Below are 8,405 nucleotides of genomic sequence, written 5' to 3'. Positions count from 1 at the left end.
TCTGCGTCGGAGGAGGAGGAAGCTAACGTTAATCTGCGTCGGAGGAGAGTTTGAGTTGAACGACAGTTCAAAACTACACCAAACTTGGAGTGTGGAAAAGGCGGTAATTGGCATAAACTGGTGTGTGAATGGTTCGGATGGAAATGGAGTTAGGTAATGAAGAAGAAGGGGAACCAGAAGGGTGGACGACAGTGGGAAGAGGGAGAGGAAGAGGACGGGGTGGAATGAAACTAGGTGAAGGAAAGGGTGTTAGAGATAATCAAGGAAGTAAAAGGGATCTAGAAGAAAGCAGTTCAGAGGAAGAAAGGGTTGTAAGGAGAAAAGTTGGGAATGAGGAATTTAAAGTAATTCTGAAACTTAAGAGCGAGGACGGTCAGGAGAAAATCAGCCCAATTGGGGTGTCAAAAGAAATTAAAAAGAAAATAGGAGATGTTGAAATGGTGAAGATTTTGAGAGACGGAAGCCTTTTGATAGAATGTAAGGATATAGAGCAAAAGAATAAAGCCTTCAATGTGGATAACATATGTAAAAGAGTGGTGCTGGAGAAAAAAATGTTGGGAGATAATATAAAAACTAGAGGAGTGATATATGGGATCCCTCTAGATGAGGATCTAGAAAAACTTAAGAAAAATATAGTTGGAGCAAAGGTGACTAATATGAAAAGGCTGTCAAGAACTGTGGATGGGGAGAGAGTGGGGAGTCAGTCCATTCTAATGGAGTTTGAGGGAAAAGAGCTGCCAATGAGCATAAAAATAGGATATATAAGCTTCCAAGTCAGACCTTATGTACCTCCACCACTTCGGTGCTATAAATGCCAAAGGTACGGACACATTGCGGCAGTATGTAAAGGAAAGCAGAGATGTCCAAAATGTGGGGAAGATCATAAATTTGAAGAATGTAAGGAAGATGTAGAAGAGAAATGTTGTAACTGTGGGGGAAAGCATAGAGTCACGTTCGGAGGGTGTGAGGTCAGGAAGAGGGCTAAAGAAGTTGTGCAGATAAAAACAACTAAAAATATTAGCTATGCAGAAGCTGTAAAAAGTGTGAAGGAACAGGAAAAAAGAGGGGTCGAGCAAACGGGGAACCAAACAAAACAGCAAACTAAAGTAATACCAGAAGATAAAGTCATTTACTCACTGGAAAATCTAGTCTTATTTATAGCATATGTTATCAACTGTACTGTTCAAGCTAAGAACAAAACAGAGAAGATTAAAATAATAGTGAAAGGAGCCGAAAAATTCTTGGGATTCAAGGAAGGAACATGGGAAGAAATAAATAAAAAGTTAGAGGAGGATAAGAAGTCGGGAACAGCAGGTGAAAGTAGTTTATGCTAATACTTCAATGGAATGCTAGAAGCCTGATAGCTAATGGACAAGAATTTAAAGGTTATATTGAAGAACTTGAAAGCGAACCGGATGTAATATGTGTGCAGGAAACGTGGTTAAAAGCAAAATTAGATTTTGTGATTAGGGGTTATGTTAGTGTAAGAAGAGATCGTGAAGAAGGAGGGGGAGGAGGATGTGGAATATTTATAAAACAAGGGGTACAATATCAGGTTGTAGGAAAAGGGAAAGAGCTAGAATTCATAGTAATTGAGGTATGGGAGCAGGGACGTAAATTTGAAATAATAAATTTCTATAATCCATGTAAATCATTATCGGTTGAAATAATGGGGGAACTATTAGATTATTTGGAGGGGAGAGTAATCTGGTGTGGGGATTTCAATGCAAAAAGTACAATGTGGGGTAATAGTAATGATAAAAATGGGCAGATTATAGAAGAAGTAATTGAATTGAAAAATTTGGTATGTATCAATGAGAGAAGCGGAACAAGAATCAATGTTAAAACGGGGACGGAATCAACTATAGATATAACAATAGTATCGAATGATATTGCTGGTATCTGTGAGTGGTCAGTTGATAAAGGAAATACAGTAGGCAGTGATCATTATCCTATAACTATAAGGGTAGGAATAATAGGAAATAAATATAAAAATAGAGGGGAAAGATTGAACTTTAATAAGGCAGATTGGAGTAAGTTTAGGTATTTAAGTGAAATGTATTTAAATAAGGTAGATTTTAATATGAATATAAATGAAGTAAATGAGAGTATATCAAAGATAATAATGGAAGCTGCAGAAAATTCTATAAAAAAGTCAGGGAGTAATAATGATAAGAAAAAGGTGCCATGGTGGACTAGTGAGTGTAAAGATGCAATTAAATTAAGAAATAAAGCCTTGAAGGTATTAAAACGTAACCCAATTTATTTGAACTTAATTGAGTATAAAAGGAAGCAAGCACTAGTAAGGAGGATTATAAAGACAGCTAAGAGAGATTATTGGAGAAATTTTTGTAGTACAATAGGAAGAGATACAAAAATTGAGAAGATTTGGAAAATAATTAAAAAAAATGAATGGAGTTAAAAGAGAATTTGATTATCCTGTATTAAAAGTTGAGAATGAGGATATAATTAGGGATGAGGATAAAGCTGAGGTATTGGCTAAAGTATTTAGTAAGATACATAGTACAAATAATGTTAGCGAGGAGGGAAGAAAAGGAAGAGAATGTACTGTCCTTAAGTATAAAAATTTAATGGAGAGTGAGGAAGATACAAATAATTTTTTGAACGTGGAGTTTACCAAAGTGGAATTAAATAAAGTGCTTAAAAATACCAAAAACACGGCGCCAGGTAAAGATAAAATTTGGTATAGAATGATAAACCAACTAAGTGAGAAGTCAAAAATGATAATATTGACATTGTTTAATAAAATATGGGAGGAGGGGAAATTGCCAGAGTTATGGAAGGAATCTCTTATTGTACCAATAGCTAAACCAGGAAAAGATCATTCAAAACCAGAAAGTTATAGGCCAATAGCATTAACTTCAAATTTATGCAAGATAATGGAAAAAATGATTAATAGTAGATTAGTGTATTATTTGAATAAAAAGGGATATATCTCTAATTATCAAAGTGGTTTTCGGAAAGGTAGGAGTACTAATGACGCAATGTTATGCTTAGAGCATGAAGTAAGAAGAGCACAAGTAAACAAGGAAAGTGTAGTGGCAGTATTTTTTGATATTGAAAAAGCGTATGATATGATGTGGGTAGAGGGTTTATTAATTAAATTATACAAATTAGGGATACAAGGGAAAATATATGAATGGATTAAAGACTTTTTAACAAACAGAAAATTACAAGTAAGAATAGGGGAGGTAGTTTCAGATAAATATGTAGTGGAAAATGGCACACCGCAGGGGAGTATAATAAGTCCATTATTGTTTTCGATTATGATAAATGACATATTTGTAGATATTGGAAAGGACATGGGCTGTTCACTCTTTGCAGACGATGGAGCTATTTGGAAAAGAGGAAAGAATGTGGAGTTTATAGTTAAAAAAATGCAACAGGCTATTATTAATATAGAGTTGTGGGCAAGGCAATGGGGATTCAAATTCTCAGTGGACAAAACGAAGGTAATTATATTTTCAAAAAAAAAAAAAAACAAATAAGATAATAGAATTAAAATTATATAATCAAAAAATCGAACAGGTAAAGAGTATAAAATTCTTAGGTTTGTGGTTTGATGAAAAATTAAAGTGGAATATTCACATCCAAAAGATTGTCGATAAATGTAAGAGAAAGTTAAGATGTTTGGTGGGTAATGATTGGGGAGCAGAGAGACAATCGTTACAGCAGATATATATGGGGATAATTAGATCTGACATTGATTATGGATGCTTAGTGTACAGTTCAGCAGCCAAAACTCATTTGGATAAATTAGATAGTATTCAACATCAAGCACTAAGATTATGTACTGGAGCATTCAAAACAACACCAACGGCAGCATTAGAAGTAGAAACGGGGGAAATGCCACTAGATTTAAGGAGGACTAAGTTAGGAATTAATTACTGGTTAAATTTGATGGGCAATAAGGAAGGACATCCAACTCAAGAAATTCTAAAACCATGTTGGGAAAAAGAAAAGAAAGAGATGAGAAGTTATGGATGGAAAATTGAAAAGGACTTAAAGGAACTAAAAGTGGACACTTTAGAAATTAGTCAATCAGATCCAATATCAGTTATACCACCCTGGATTCTACCAGAAACTATAGTAGATTTATCAATAATGGCAAAGAAACAGGAAAAATCACATGTAATAGATAGGTTTGCAGTGCAATTGCATTTAAATAGTTATTATGGACATGTTCAAATTTATACAGATGCATCAAAAATTGACGGAAGAATAGGAATAGCATTTACAATCCCAGAATTCAATGTGAATATAGGGAAGCGAGTCACGGATAGGTTATCAATTTATACAGGAGAATTGTTAGCAATACTTTTGGCATTACAATGGATAGAGGATGTAAAACCATTGCAAGCAATAATTTGCTCAGATTCAAGTTCAGCTTTGATAAGTATAAAATATAATAACACAGATAGTAGGATGGATATCTTATTAGAAATATATCATACTCTGTTTAGAATACAAAATATGGGGTTAGTAGTGATATTTGTGTGGGTTCCAGCACATATAGGGTTAGTAGGAAATGAGAAGGCTGATAAAACGGCAAAGAAGGCAACACATAATCCTATTAGTTTCACAGTTAGGATGAGTAACTCTGAAGGGAAAAGTAAAGTCAAAGAAGAACTGAAGAAAATATGGCAGAGAAGGTGGGACGAAGGATTAACAGGAAGGTGGTTTTATAAAATTCAGAAGGCTGTGGGAAGGAAAAGAAGAGGAAGAAGAAGTAGGAAGGAGGAAAGAATAATAACAAGGTTAAGGTTCGGTCATACAGGGCTTAATTATTCGCTTTTTAAAATACAGAAGCATAAAAATGGAAAATGTGAGTATTGTGAGAAGTTTGAAACAATAGAACATGTTATTTTAGAGTGTTGTAAATATGAAGAAGAGAGAAGATGCATGTTGAAAGAGTGCGAAGGTAGTAAAGAAAAGTTTAATTTAATAGAATTTGTGAGGAGAGATCTGGGAAGTAGACATATTCAAATAATTATTCGGTATCTTAAAAAAACAAAGTTATTCCATAGAATCTGAGTAGAGAAAGATATATAACTATATGCAAGTTAGGTTATATAAGTAAGTGTGTATGTTTAATCAGGAATTAATGGAGGGATTAGGTAGAAAACGAAAGTATAATAGACCATTTCGAACCACACTCCATACCGGTAAGTGGCGGTAATGCTACTTAAAGTTTTTTGCCAACCGCCAATAAAAACCAAGAAGAAGAAGAAGACGCTACACGTAGTCATCTCGTTTATCGCGCAGAGTGCGTCATCTTTTGTGTTTTTAGGATCTTTGTAGCCGCGCTCCCCAGCTACACGGCACGTCGGTTCGGATTCTCTGCCTGGAAACACCACGAACTAATCGGAACCAGCGGCTGACAGACACCGAAGGACCTCCCGGGCTGAGAGGGGTCGATTAGGTGGGCTGAGATTAATTTCTGCTCCATGTTCCGGTTCTTTTAGGGCCAGTTTGGGTTTGTGGGCGGAGCTCTGAGGCTGTAAACATGTCGGTCATTGGTCGAGGCCAAAGTGGCACAAAAACAAGAATTATTCTGTCGCCACAGGAACTTTTAAACTTGTGTCAAAGATCTGAAGTTAAACGCTCGAGTCCATCCATCTTTACGAGCTTACTTTATTCATGGCAGCAGGAAATCTTAAAGACAAATAATCTCAGCAGCAGATTCAGTTAATCTGCGTCACATATTCTTCCTCCACGTGATCTGCAGGAACTGGTCCGTGAAAAGACTGAGTCTGGATTGTTGCACCAAATATGTTGTAAATATTTATTTCAGGTTTGTAATGATTATTAATAGATATTTCTTCAATAGGCTTTGGTTAAAAAAGATCTACAGTTATTTTTTTTTTAGGAAAGCACCTGAAGATAAACGTCTTCTGTCTGTTGGAGGTTTTGTGCTTGTTTGTGTTTCTCAGGATGGTGGCGGGCGATATGCATTCCTCCAAAGGATGCTGTTGTTGAGTCTGTGAGGTCAGATGGGTGACGCTCTGCAGGAATTGAACCTTCAGCCTCAGGTGGAGGTCAGTCTCACCCCTGGGTTTTTGGATCCAGATAAGGGACAGAGGAGGACAGAGAAGGGACAGAGGAGGGACAGAGGAGGACAGAGAAGGGACAGAGAATGGACAGAGGAGGACAGAGAAGGGACAGAGGAGGACAGAGGAGGGACCGAGGAGGACAGCGGTGCAGACGTCCAACACGTTATCTGAGAGGACGGAGCTGTTTTTAGTCCGACCTGTGCTGCTGTGATCTGCTCGGCTCAGACAGGAAGTGAGGTGACCTGTGAGCGCTGACGGACGACACCAAGTTCTTTAGAAGAACCTTTCCTTTTAAACCATCTGCTGTCTTTGGTGTCCGGTCGTTCTGTGTTTCTTCAGCAGACCGTCTGAGGTCCGGACCGAACGTTGGACCCATTAATGTCAGACAGACAGAACCTTCAGGATCGCTGCCCGTCTGTTTATCTGGCACCGGTTTCCTCCGTTTGTCTCCGAGCTGCGAACAGGACTCCTCTGAAATGGACGTGTGAAAATATTCAGCAGCGTTTTGTTCCTGTTTGTTCCAGAACCTGTGACAGAACCGTCTCAGCAGCTCCACCGATCCGTTTCTGCAAACAGAACCCAAAGAAACTGAAGAGTTGGGTTCAAACACAACGATTAAAACGGGTTTTATGAGAAAAAAATAATCATAAATGTCCGTGCACGCTCTTCTTCTTACCCGGGTCGGGTCTCAGAGGTCCAGGAGTGAAACCTAGACCTCCAGCTGGACCGGAAGTGTTTTAGAGAACATAAATAATCCCTGCAGGGCTCTGGGTCTGCCTTGGGGTCTCCTCTCAGGAGGCTGTGAGACCTGAACTCTGCAGAGTTCCCACTTTACCATGGAGGTACCCGGATCCTGGGGGCTTTGTGTTCTGGAGCGTCAGCCTCTGGTAGGGTCTGTGATAAACTGGTCTTGGGTCAGATGAAGAGCCACTTGAAGACCGCGATGAAGAAGGACTACAGGGAACAGGGTACCTTGTCTGGAGCAGGGGAACTGAGGGACCCTCCTGGACTCAGGACCAGCAGAGAGCTTGGATGGTCAATCCTAGACTCTGGGATTCTGCTGGGTCAAACCAGAACAGACTACAAGAAGCCACCTTCTGGTGGGCCACAGAATCCTCTGGGTTGCTAGTCGGGGGAGACCATCCATGAGGGGTTCTGCAGGACGTCTCAGACCTTCTCCTCTAAAACACCAGAGAGGTCAGGGTTGTTCAGGTGTCTCCAGAGCTCTGAGGATGCATCTTAACGTCCTCATGTCCAGCCTTTAAAACCACGTCCATTATAAATGTTCCTTTAAACAAACCGGTCCAGATCTGCCTGACTTTGACGTTAAAGTGACCTCCAGCAGATTGAATCAGCCGTGGTCACCAAGTCTGACTTCCTGTGAATAAAACAGCATTTTAAACTAAATCAAAGTCTGTGTTTCACTCCAGGTTTGAGCTGCTGGGCTGAGCAGCGACGATGGGAGGAGATCAGAGTCACGAGACGAAGCCCGAGGAAAGAAAAGCAGCTGAAGAACATGCGGAGTGTGAGAAACCCGCCCACCAGGCGCCTGAAGGTAAAACCTGAGCGCCACTCGTCCAGCAGACGTCTCTGAAAGTCTCACTTTAAACGTTTGTTTGTTTCTTCACCTGAAATAAACAGATTTAACTCCTGAAGTGATTTCTGTGAGGTCATCAGAACTGTTTCTTCCACAGAGTTGCCAGGTGAGCTGCCCCAGTGCATGATGGGAAGCAGAAAGGTGGACGACATGAGCTTCATGATCTCGTGCACCAACTGGTATTAGCTTGGCTCTGGTTCTGGACCTCTGGGGCCCGGATGCTGCATTCATGAAGTCCACACAGAGACGCTGAGGTCCATCAGGACCCGTTGGAGGACGCTCCTGCAGAACCTCGAGGTTCTGGGTTCAGGACTTCTTCAGGAGGATCGGACCGTGTTCTGGAGACGTTCGTTTCACTTTGTCTTCTGTTTAAAGAAAGTGTCTTTAGTTTCTTTAGACTGAGCCCGTTCTTCAGTTTAACTTTGATTTTTCTGCAGTTTGAACAGAAATAATAAAAGTTTATCGACGATCATTGAAGGTTTTTATGGGGGGGGGGGGGGGGGGGGGTCAGGTTCATGACAGTTTGAGCTGAGAGAGGCGGGGGAGATTAAAACTTTGTTTTTCTTCGAGTCGTGAGAAAGTCGAGCGAAGTTAAAAATACATTTTAAAAAGTTTAAACTCACCAAACGAGCGTGGAGGAGCTGAGCAGAGACCCTGGAGGTCCAGTCTTGGTTCTTCAGGCTCAGATTTACATGAAGCTGAACAGAACCAGCAGGAGGATCAAACAGAACCTC

The 8,405-nt window shown here is 39.8% G+C and overlaps 1 long non-coding RNA gene across 1 annotated transcript; it reads left to right on the top strand.

Moving 5' to 3' along the window:
• Positions 1-5,708: 5,708 nt before the first annotated feature.
• LOC119412042 lies at positions 5,709-8,143 on the top strand. Its single transcript, XR_005186923.1, has 3 exons — positions 5,709-5,815; positions 7,505-7,629; positions 7,769-8,143. It is a non-coding gene; the product is annotated as an uncharacterized LOC119412042 (long non-coding RNA).
• The last annotated feature ends 262 nt before the right edge of the window (positions 8,144-8,405 follow it).

This window comes from Nematolebias whitei, chromosome 7 (genome assembly GCF_014905685.2).
Source record: "Nematolebias whitei isolate Nwh7 chromosome 7, NemWhi1, whole genome shotgun sequence".
NCBI classification, from domain to species: domain Eukaryota; kingdom Metazoa; phylum Chordata; class Actinopteri; order Cyprinodontiformes; family Rivulidae; genus Nematolebias; species Nematolebias whitei.
The sequence above is the reverse complement of the archived record's forward strand: the minus strand, read 5'-3'. Positions and strand labels throughout refer to the sequence as shown.